Source organism: Spermophilus citellus (genome assembly GCF_964194105.1).
Source record: "Spermophilus citellus genome assembly, chromosome: 1".
Classification (NCBI taxonomy): domain Eukaryota; kingdom Metazoa; phylum Chordata; class Mammalia; order Rodentia; family Sciuridae; genus Spermophilus; species Spermophilus citellus.
The window spans coordinates 138,205,466-138,217,546 of NC_138182.1; the positions used below are offsets into that span (position 1 = coordinate 138,205,466).

General features: G+C 43.7%; 1 protein-coding gene across 1 annotated transcript in view; it reads right to left on the minus strand.

The window, feature by feature from the left end:
• LARP1 (La ribonucleoprotein 1, translational regulator) overlaps positions 1 to 12,081 on the minus strand; it is an 82,960-nt gene that overhangs the window by 55,026 nt on the left and 15,853 nt on the right. The window lies entirely within an intron of this gene.

The window sequence follows — 12,081 nt, forward strand, 5'->3', positions numbered from 1 at the left end:
TGTCTTATTCGTTATGGCAAATTGTTTTCCTGCCTCGGTTCAAATAACAAAGCTGTTGAGAGTGAGATCTTGAATATGTCTGCCATCTTGATCACCTTGCAACCCTCGCACAGATTTAAACCTCTCCAAGCCTCAGTTTCCCCAATGTATAAATTAGAGCTGAGAATGCTGTTTACCTCAGCTCTTCGGAGAGCACTGAGATAATATATGCAATTTAATAGCACAATGCCTGGTGCCTGGTATGTGCTAAGGAAATATTAATTACCTTTCATTATTGTTATTACTACCAGTAATACCTTTCCATTTCTACTGGCCCAGAATTCCACTTACCTTTCAACTTCTTCACAAAATCTTATTTCATCTCCATACCTAGAACAGATTTTTCCCTGTTCTTAACTCTTGGCAAAAATTTCTCTGAAACATATAAAGTATTTTTCACATTCTGCATTGAACTATGGTTAGCTCTGTGCATGCTCTATCCTCTGTCTTGATGCAGGAATCATACCTCATTCTTCATAGTGTCCCTTGTGGTACTTGTCACTAGTGCCTTATATAGAACAGAAACTTTGGGCCTATTTTCTGAACAAAAGAATGAATGAATGAATTCCAAATCACTCCTCATCACATTAGTTTTGGTAATAAGAGCAACACTGTTAAGTGCCAAGTGCTAAATTATACATATTTTTATTGATATCAATATGTAGATAAATTATAAATATTTTTATATATAAGTTATACATCATAATTTATCTACTTTATATTTGACAGGTAAGTCATACATATTTTGATTTACATTTTTAATTGTATATGATAAGTACATAACTCTGATATTTTATATTTTATGATGTATTTGCATGACATATATGATAAAATATAATGTCAAAATAAAATGTGCTAACTTTAGTAAACACGAACAAAAGTTAAGTCTAGTGGAACAATCCACATATAGGTCTCCAACCTAGAGTCAATCACTGGCCACATGTTGGTTTATTTTCTTCTAGTCTTTTTTCTATCTGTATTTTACATAGCTGCACATAGAGCAGTTATGTAATACTGCACATAGAGCAATTTTATTTCTTGCTTTTTTCCTTCATTAACTTTGTTTTATGATTGCTGTCTCCACATCATTGCAAATTCTTTCCATTCGGTCAATTAAATATCATCTTTTGAGTACCTATCGTATGCGTTATATTACAGTGACCCACCTTCTGTTTGTATCACACTGTATATTTTATCAAAGGCTTCATGAAGGCATGATAGGCTTGATTGCCCCTAGTTGGCAGTGAAGAACGGAGACTCACAGATATTGTCTTGTTCCAGGATGCCAGGGTGGCAGAATCAAGATTTGAACCCCATCTCTCCTCCCCCATTCCAGACCCCTAAGCCAGTCAAGAAACAGAGTACACAAAGAAAAAAATACAAAAACAAACAAACAAACAACTCAGGTAACCATTTTTAAACATTCCAGGGTCAGAAAATATCCAAGTGCATGGAGACAAATGGAAATCTGCAATCAAAACGAAGGCAGGAAGGCACCCCTTCCACAAGACCATAACCAGTCAAGCATGGGATTGGCCAATAGAACTGTCACTCAGTCAAACGGCAGCACTGAGCTCCAGTACCTAACCCTCAGGGGTAGGTACTGTTATCATTCCTACTTTACAGCTGAGGAAACTGAGGCAGAGAGAGGCAAAGGAATTTGTCCAAGGTTGCAAAGCTGGTGGGTGATGGAGCAGGGACTGGAGTGGAAAGGATAAGGACCAGGCATGGTCCTTGCCCAGGGAACCCGACTCCTTACCCCAGCACACTGTTCTCTTCCTAGACCACCTGCACGGCCTTGACACGTGGCACAGAAAAGGTGGACCAAGAGTTTGAGATCAGAAGAACTGGGCTTTGGCCAGCTTTTATTATTGCCTAGTTCCTAGTTCTGTGTCCTCAGACAAATCACTTCGCTTTTCTGAGCTTCAATGTCTCCATATGTAAAATGGTGAAAAGAGAAACATTTGCTTGATAAAATTCATTATGCCTTTAGAATATTAAATGAACCAGTATTCATGAAGGTGTTTAACAGTCCCTGCTCCATCACCTACCAGCTTTGCAACCTTGGACAAATTCCTTTGCCTCTCTCTGCCTCAGTTTCCTCAGCTGTAAAGTAGGAATGATAACAGTACCTACCCCTGAGGGTTATTGAAAGGGCTAAGTGAGTTAAAGAACTCAAAGTGCTTGGAACAGGGCCTGACATATAGTAAACACTGAACAAATCTTCGCTGTTGTCTTAAGGGGGGCAGTGGTTGTCGGCACTGTCGGGAGAAATGTTCTCCAAATCCCACAAAGATGGTGAAACAGGTGTTACCCTGTTTTATAGGTGAGGATAGTGAGGCCCAGAAAGATGATTTGTTTTATCTGGAGTCTGCTACTAGTTGCGAGAAGTCTAGGATTTCTGAAGGTTTTCAACATCTAGTGTCCTTCCCCGAGGGCGTGTTTGCTTTGGCCTGAGAGCACTTTTTGTTTTTCTCCTGGTGTTAGACCCAGGGCCTTGTACATGCTATGTACATGCTAGGCACTTGCTCACCCTGAACCACACACCCAGTCCCCATACAGTATTCTTTAAATGGAATTGAAATAGGATTGGATGGGCCCAGCCACACTAGTGAACCTCAGGGCCACTCCTAGTCTGTGTCACTCCCGCCGACTACCCCCATTTAGATCTCTGTACAGACTGACGTCATCCCAGTCACTAAACACATGATATAGACTAGTTCAGGAGACTAAAGAGGGGCCAGTTACAAGGAGAGGCGAGAGGGACAGGGCAGACGTAGCCAGAGAAGCCTTCCTGAAGGTGGCTGGAGTTGAGTTGGTACTTGAATCTGGCAAGGAGGATTTGTTCAGTCTAAAAAGGAAGGCAGGGAATAGGGCAGGTCAAGTTGGCATTTGATGACCTTCAGGGATGTTTGTGAGCTTTCCTGACAAGGATTCCCCAGGCCTTTGCTTTGGTAGAGAAGAGGAAAGAAGTAAGCTGCCCTTTATCTCAGGGGAGGCCCGTGATCCACAAGGTCCAGAGTCAACACACATTGTCAGTGTTGGCTGATTGACAGAGCAATTGATCTGTGTCTCCATCCCTGAGGACACAGCACCTGGAGGAGCAGTCACGTGAACCAAAATATAAAATGTGGTCCCTGCCCTCAGTGATGGTGATGATGATAATGGCTGACATTTACTATGCCATTGCTATGAGCCAGGGCCTGTGGAGAGGAGAGTTTTCATGGAGGGTGGCCTCCCCAGGGAGAACTCCCCAGAATGTGAATCAATACGCATCAAGATGTATTCTAGCCAGGGGTAGTCGTGCACACCTCAGGGCCAGCAACTCGGGAGGCTGAGACAGGAGGATCACAAGTTCAAGGCCAGCCTCAGCAACTTAGTAAAACCCTGTCTTAAAATAAAAAATAAAAAGGGTTGGGGATGTTGCTCAGTGGTTAGGTGAACCTAGGTTCAACCCCCAGAACAAATCAATAACAACAACAACAAAAAAGATGTATGCTGTCCTCAAACCATTGAGGAAACAATGAATTAAACAATGTTAAGGGCTGGGGATGTGGCTCAAGCGGTAGCGCGCTCGCCTGGCATGTGTGCGGCCGGGTTCGATCCTCAGCACCACATACAGACAAAGATGTTGTGTCCGCCGAGAACTAAAAAAAATAAATAAATATTAAAAATTCTCTCTCTCTCTCTCCTCTCTCTCTCTCTCTTTAAAAAAATAAAAATAGGGCTGGGGATGTGGCTCAAGCGGTAGCGCGCTCGACTGGCATGCGTGCGGCCCGGGTTCGATCCTCAGCACCACATACCAACAAAGATGTTGTGTCCGCCGAGAACTAAAAAATAAATATTAAAAATTCTCTCTCTCTCTCACTCTCTCTCTAAAATAAATAAATAAATAAATAAAAATAAATAAACAATGTTAAACCAGTGTTTTGGTGTAGGATGTCTCAGGGCCTCCTCTAAGGAGGAAGAGATTGCAACATTTTCCAAACTCATGAGATGTAGAACAAATCGTCTGTGTTCCATGGAACACCCTTTGAGAAACACTGGCTCAGGACTGTCACAAGGCCTCCCACTCACTACCAGACAGTGGAGTGTAGGAGGAGTTCTGCTTTCCAGGTCCAGCTCTGATGCTGCTTCCTATGAGACCTAGAAAAGACCTTTCCCCCTTCCCTGACCAGACTTCAGTTTACCCATTTTTTAAAAAAGCCTAAATGTTCTGGAAATTTCTTCCTATCCTAGCAGTCTTTTTTTTCTCCTTCTTCTTCTTCTTCTTCTTGGTACCAAGGATTGAACCCAGGGGCGCTTAACCATTGAGCCACATCCCCAGCTCATTTTATATTTTATTTTGAGACAAGGTCTTGCTAAGTTGCTTAGGGCCTCACTAAGTTGCTGAGGCTGCCTTTAAACGCATGGTCCTCATGCCTCAGCCTCCTGAGCTAGGATTACAGGTGTGCGCCCCAGGCTGTCCTAGCAGTCTTGATAGCAGCTTCTAATGTTTCCTTACCTCTATGGCATCAAACCATTTGAGGAAATGTTGGGTTGAACGATATTAAACAAGGGTTTTTCTGCAGGACCTCTCAGGGCCTTAACTATGCATGGAGGTGAAGGCTGACCACAGGATGAGGCAGGGGAAAGCCTGTGGCAAGTGGCAGGGCTGTCTGAGTGCCAGTCCCAGCAACAGCCACCAGACCAGAGACGTTGCTCACTGCCCACACACTTGGATCTCAAGGTCTACTGGAGACACGTGGTGGGAAGGAGGAACTTCCAATGAACCCGAGTGGCCTACTTTCCGAATGTGGGGACAGTGCACACAGATCACCAGATAAAGACAAGGAAAAACCAGGTTTGTCTGTGAGGGTAGCATTGTCTGGTGTGTTTTCTGCAAACTTCCACGATACCCGGGTACCCAGGGAACCCCGCATCTGGGAAACAGGAAAGGTTAGAGCACGTCTGCCACTCTGTTGAAAAGAACTCCTCCAAGGGGCTGGGGATGTGGCTCAAGCGGTAGCGCGCTCGCCTGGCATGCGTGCGGCCCGGGTTCGATCCTCAGCACCACATACCAACAAAGATGTTGTGTCCGCCGAGAACTAAAAAATAAATATTAAAAATTCTCTCTCTCTCTCTCTCTCTCTCTCTCTCTCTCTCTCTCCCTCTCCTCTCTCACTCTCTCTTTAAAAAAAAAAAAAAAAAAAAAGAACTCCTCCAAGAGTTTCCTATTACAAGGACAAGCTCCAGGCCTCTCACCTGTGCCCAAAAGACCCCGTGCACATGCGTGCATGCGTACACACACACACACACACACACACACATCCCTCTTGACTCCCCCAATCTCATCCCCAGGAGTCCTAGGGCATCACATTTCCACTGTGACTGGCTGCCTCATACAGCCTCAGGTCGACTGGCCCCTTCTCAGAGAGAACTTCCAGATCACAATCTGAGTTCGTATGTGAACAATGCTTTTGGCCCATTGCCTCCTGTCACATCCATCCTGTGGCTCCATCTTCTTCTCACCTTTGGTACCTCCAGTGCCAAGCTCAGCACAGAAGGCACTCAATATTTGTTGAATGAATGCTGTGTGGCCTCTGACAAGTTGCTTCCCCTCTCTGGGCCTCTGTAGTCCCATGAGTGAAATGAAGCAGTTGAACAGGGTGCTGCAGAGAGTCCTTGGAGCTCTGATTATGGCTCTATGACTAATATCTGGGCCTCAGGCCCGGAAGTGAGCCGAGTGTGTTGCATTTCCACTGTGCGACACACACTGCACTGATTAAATCGGGCAGCAAATGTCCTGCCATTCCTCCTTCCTGGTCCCTGGGCTAGAGACCATGCTGTCAGTTTTCCGGGATGATCCACGCACAGTCACCTGCTCACCCAGCTCAGTGATCCCAGTGCCCACAAGAAAAGCAGAGTGGGCAGGTTGGTGGACTGGGAAAGCACGTTCAATCTGGAAGCCCAAGGGCAGGGGGACTTGTCCGTCACCATCCTGAGCTGTCAGGCTGGAATTCTGAAGAGATTTCACCAATCCTGTCATCTCTGGGTTAGGAGGGATCATCTAGGACACTGGGCTCAATCACTGCTTTAAACCTAACTGCCTTGAAGCCTCCCTCCTAGTGACTCCTCTGGAAGGGCTCAAAATAGGGGCCTTGCTTGCCTATCAGGCTGCTCATCTCTCCAATGAACGGCTTTGTTTAGAAAGTTCTTTAATCAGCAGCATGGTGTAATGTGAGGCACTGTAGCATAGGGGTGAAGGGCCCGGGCCTCCAGCCAGGCTGCCTGGGTGGAATCGCACCTCTCCAACCATGACACCTCTCTTTGCCTCTGCTTCATTGTCTGTCAAACGGAGTCTTCTCTGAGCTGTTGGAGGAATTACAAGGGTTAAGGCGCAATGGGAGGGCAAGAAGGGTCAATTCCTGTTAGCTGCCACCTGTGGAGTGCTCTTGTTGTTTTTAGATCCTCTTGAACTCAGACTGTTCTCTGAGTTAGTTGGTTTGCAAAATAGAGAGTGGGGCCCAAACCAAAGAACACAGGGGGGGGAGCTCACCACTGTCTGTGAAGACCTTCAACTTTTGGAGCCTTAGGATGCTCCTCTGAAAACAACTGCTGCCCATTCCAACGAGGAATGGGTGAGAAGCTTTTGCAAAGTGAACACCGCCACATGCATGTGAGAGATTCCTCTGAATTTTGTTGGAAAAGCCCTGACTTCTTTTAAGGCACATTAGCTTCCAAACAGCAAAGTGGCTAAACTCAACCTCGTTGGCAAACGGTGTGTTTTGGGTACTTGCTGTGAATTTTCAAGCTAATCCTTTAGAATCTTTCCCTTATGTACTGGAAGGAAAAAAGAGATTTGATGGCAACGACTTAGATACATTACTGTGGGAGACAGGTCTTGGTTTTGCTGGTTTCCGCCATCTTTGTTTATTAGGATGATGGTGATTTCTCTAGTTTCTCTTCTTCAGGAAGGTGACTGGAAGCTCCAGGTAAGGCGTTTTCACTCTGCCAATGTCAGCAGGACACAGTAGTTCTGCATAACTTCAGGATCTTCAGTGACCTTTTTCCAAAACCTGCTCTGTCATGTGAACCTACAGCTGAAGGAGCCCCTAGAGTTAGCCTTCTCCTTGTACAGATCAGAAACACAAGCCTACAGAGGGGAGAGGACTTGCCCAAGATCAATGGCAGAACCCTGACTGGGTATCTCTTCACTCCAAACTCCACGCTCCTTCCACCAATTTTAGGGATCTTGCAATTTCTCTAAATAAGCTGATTGTTGAGTCATAGGACATTTGACAAAACTCATTAAACTACACACTTAAACTCTGTACAGTATATTATTGTACATTTAACTCCATTGTTTTAAGTGGTCAAATGTGGGATGGGGGTGTGGCTCCGTGGTGGAGCACTTGCCTAGCATGCATGAGGCCCTGGGTTCAATTCCCAGCTCAACAAACACCTAAAAATTAATTTTAAAAAATAATAATGATGGTAGAATGATACAGCCAAGTCCTACCGCATGAGGTCAACATCCAAAAATAATGGATAACATGGTTTAATGGGCTCGGGAAATGCTTAGTAGAGCCGACAGTCTCCTTGTGCAGGTTTCTGTGTTTTGACAATCCTGAACCTCACCCAGAGTGAAGGGGGAGAGTGTGTAACGAGACCTGAATGCCAGCTACCTCTGATTCACTCTCTTTGCTTAGAGGGGGCTCACCAAACATGAGGGGGCCCTGCAAGTTTCAGGAGGAGGTTCTGAGGCTGAACACAGGGTCCCCAGGGTGTCTGGAACCCAGAGATGTAGGGAAGGAAAGAAGGGGATATTGCTGCACTCTGAAGGGAAGAGGAAGGAAAAGGGGGCCAGAGCAGAGCTGGGGAGCTGGACCAACAGAGGACACCTTGTTTAAGAGCTGGGCGTGGTGGCACACACCTGTAATTCCAATGACTCAGGAGGCCGGGGCAGGAGGATCAGTTGCCTTTCTGGGTAACTCAAAGTTAAAAAAAAAAAAAGGATGAAAAGGGCTGTGGATGTGGCTCAGTGGTTAAGCACTCCCGACATTTTTATGGCTAAATAATAGTCCATTGAGGGCTGGGGATTGAGGGCTCAATCCCTAGTACTGCAATAACATAAAATAAACAAAAATTAAAATAATGAGAAGGGACAGGAATGGGGAACAGAGGAGGAAAAGGAGATTAAAAGGCAGGAGGAGATCAAAGATGGTGAGTTTTTAGAGGTTTCTTGCAGGAAAGGGTTTTGAGAACTGGCAGAGGTGAGAGAGATTAGCTGTATATCAGAATATGTTTCATGAGATGAAATTCTGGAGGTTTCGGAACAGTTTGTAATATTAAAAAGAAATTTTCCTGCTTCCAGGTTATCAAAAGGGGTTGTTTGTTGTTGTTTTTGTTGTTGAATATTCTGAACATTCCCCCTAGAATTGCATTAAAATAATACATTTGCTCATCTAATATTAGGATGGCTGCTAAAACAAACGAACAAACCCCGAAACAGAAAGTAGCAAGTGTTGGCAAGGGTGTGAAGAAGCTGCAATTATGTGCACTCTTGGTGGGAATGTCAAATGGGGCAGTGCTATTGAAAGCAGTCTGGAGGCTCCTCAAAAACTAAAAATATGGGGCTGGGGTTGTGGCTCAGTGGTAGAATGCTTTCCTAGCATGTATGAAGCACTGGGTTTGATTCTCAGCACGGCATATAAAAAAATAAAGGTCCATTAACAACTAAAAATATAGATCTATATTTTTAAAAATTAAAAAGATGATGTACTTACCTGTCACCTTGTTCATGGGTCTCTTTGACAGTCATAATCACATAATTTATGTGCTCAAATAATACCCCACCACTCTCTTGATGGCCACGACTAGTATATATCTTTCACTGACCCCTTATCGTTTCAAAGATAACACAAAGGCCAACTTCCATTAACAAATCTCAAGCCACATGACATTTCAGGTAGGACCCTGAGTGGCTGGGGCTGGGACAGCACCCAGGTCACTCATTTAGACCCTACAGCCACTGCCCATGCAACCAACCACCATTAAATCCCCTCCTCCCGGAAATGGCTTCAAAACGGAGGGGAGGGCGATGCACAGACAGGGAAGGCTGTCAAATATGGAAATTATGATAATATCATTTATCTCAAAAGAATGATTATAAGTATGTAATTAACACTTTGTATGCAGACGCTTCCACCTCCGAGGAGCTCTGCAAGTCTCTCGGATTATTTAAATATATATCACATCCATTGCTGAAGACAAACCCTATGGTTTTTAGAAGATAATTAAAATTCCTTCCCCTTTGGAATTAAGAAAATTGCCTGTGGGATGAATTGTATGCCCACCAGAAACACGGATAGACTTAAACCTGGAATGAACAGACTGCGTCCAGGAAGGACACATGTTGGGTAAGTATAATATCCATTTCAAATCCCTTGCACGTGGAGGAAATTATTAATCAATCACAGCAGTGTTCCCCACAAAGCCTGGACTGGTCCCCAAGATCCTTCTCCATGCAGCTCTCTAGAAGCCACCACCAATTAATCAAATATTATTTGTTACCCTGGAAATTAGTTCACCATCATCCCTCCAACGTGACAGACAGAAAATGGATCTTCAGAGAAGTAAATTAACTTGCCAAAAGTTGCACAGCTGTAATGCAAAGCTGAGGTTCCCAAATTCATGTTTTTCCCTTAATCTCCACCCCTGCCTCTTTACTCTGTTCAGACCATACTTGGTTGATTCTGATTCACACCAGATTCCTTTTTCTAGGGTGAGCTCCCTTGAACATCTGTACCAATGATTTGCTAAGTGACAACTGGCCTTTCAACACTTTTGTATTGTTCAAGAAAAAAAAAATGGAGTCAGTAATTGTGTGTGTGTGTGTGTGTGTGTGTGTGTGTGTGTGTGTGAATGTGCGTGTTGTTTTGTTTTTGTAGTCTTGGTGATCAAACCCTGTGCCTCGAAAACCCTAGCCAAGAGCTCGACCCCTCACCGACATCCCCAGCCTGGGTTCAGATTCTTGCCTCTCTTGATGGCAAGTCAGGTTGCTCTTTTAAGAAAAGAGAATTGCCAACTCAAAGTGGATCAAGGACCTAGGCATTAGCCCAGAGACCCTGTGCCTACTAGAAGACAATGTAGGCCAACCCAACTTCCCACCATGTCCCCTTAGGAACTGACTTCCTCAACAAGACTCCTCTAGCTCAAGAAGTAAAATCAGGAGTCAATAAATGTGATGGTATCAAACTGAAATGCTTCTTCACAGCAAAGGAAACAATCAAGAATGTGAAGAGAGAGCCTATAGATTAGGAGAAAACCTTTACCACCATACAGAACGACCTGACTAAACAGCACTAATTCCCAGAATATATAAAGAACTCAAAAAACTTAACACCAAAAAAACAAATAACCCAATCAATAAATGTACAAAAGAAATGATCAGGCACTCCACAGAAGAAGAAACACAATCAGTCAACAAATACATGAAAAAATGTTCAACATCTCTAGCAATTAGAGAAATGCAAATTAAAACTACACTGAGATTCCATCTTACTCCAGTCAGAATGGAAATTATCAAGAATACAAGTAACAATGTATGTTGATAAAGATGTGGGGGGGAAAGGTCCATGTGTACATTGCTGGTGGGACTGCAAATTGGTACAACCACTATGGAAAGCAGTATGGAGATTTCTCAGAAATCTTGGAATGGAACCACCATTTGACCCACTCATTCCACTCTTTGGTATATACCCAAAGGACTTAAGATCAGCATACTACAGTGATGCAGCCACATCAACATTTATAGCAGCTCAATTCACAATAACTAAGCTATGGAACCCACCAAGGTATTCTTCAACAGATGAATGGATAAAGAAAATGTGGTATATATACACAATGGAATGTCACTCCGCCATAAAGAAGGATGAAATTATGGCATTCGCTGGAAATGGATGGAACTGGAAAGTATCATGCTAAGTGAAATAAGCCAATCCCCCCAAATCAAAGGGAATGTTCTCTCTGATATGTGGATGCTAACACACAATGAGGAGTGGGAGGGAAGAATAGAGGTTCATTGGATTAGACAAAGGGGAAGGAAGGTAAGAGGGGATGGGAACAGGAGGACAATAAAATGAATCGGACATAACTTTCCTATGTTAATATATGAATACACGACCAGTGAAGCTCCACATCATATACAACCACAAGACTGGGATCCTATTTAGAATAAATTGCACTCCATGTGTGTATAATATGCCCAAATACACTGTACTGTCATGTATATCTAAAAAGAACAAATAGAAAAAGAAAGAAAAGCGAGTTGCTAACGAAATGTCTATGATTGTAGGAAAAGGACTGGACATTCGGGGGGGTACCTTCTTAGGCAAGCCACTCTGCTCCTACAGAAATGTGATTCTTCCCTAGGGGGTGTATAAATGGTGAGGGCAATCTGGTTATGCTAAAGCTACTTGGCGGGAAGTGACATTTGAGCAAGACACTGGTGATCAATAGGATTAAATGTTTCTTTCGATTATAAAAATACTACATGGTTATGATACAGTTGTGGGAGAAACAGAATGTCAAGAGGAAAAATCACTCCTATTTTCTTTACCCGTCAACCATGTCAACATTTTGTTTCTTTTTCTCTTCTGATATCGTATCACTCTTTGCACAGGTGTTATGTGGTTTATTTGCCCCCTCCTTTCGCACGATTGTGATTAACATTTGCATGTTATTTCCTATTTGATTTTTATAAAGTTTTAATATGCTGTGAGCATGATAATGCTGACCCCAGTAATTCAGTTCGGAGGAATAACCAGAGATGCACATATATGGTCACCCAAGGCCTATGGGAGCAGCGGTGTCCATGAACGACCTGACTATACATCAAGGGAACAGATGGACAAGTGATGGTATGTTCAAAACTGAAAGCGATACAGAAACAAACAGAAACAGCAACTACACATGGCCACAGGGATGTATCTCACAGATATGATGTTGAACAAAAGAAGAATGTTCTGCGTGATCCACTGATGCAAGGTGCCAAACCAA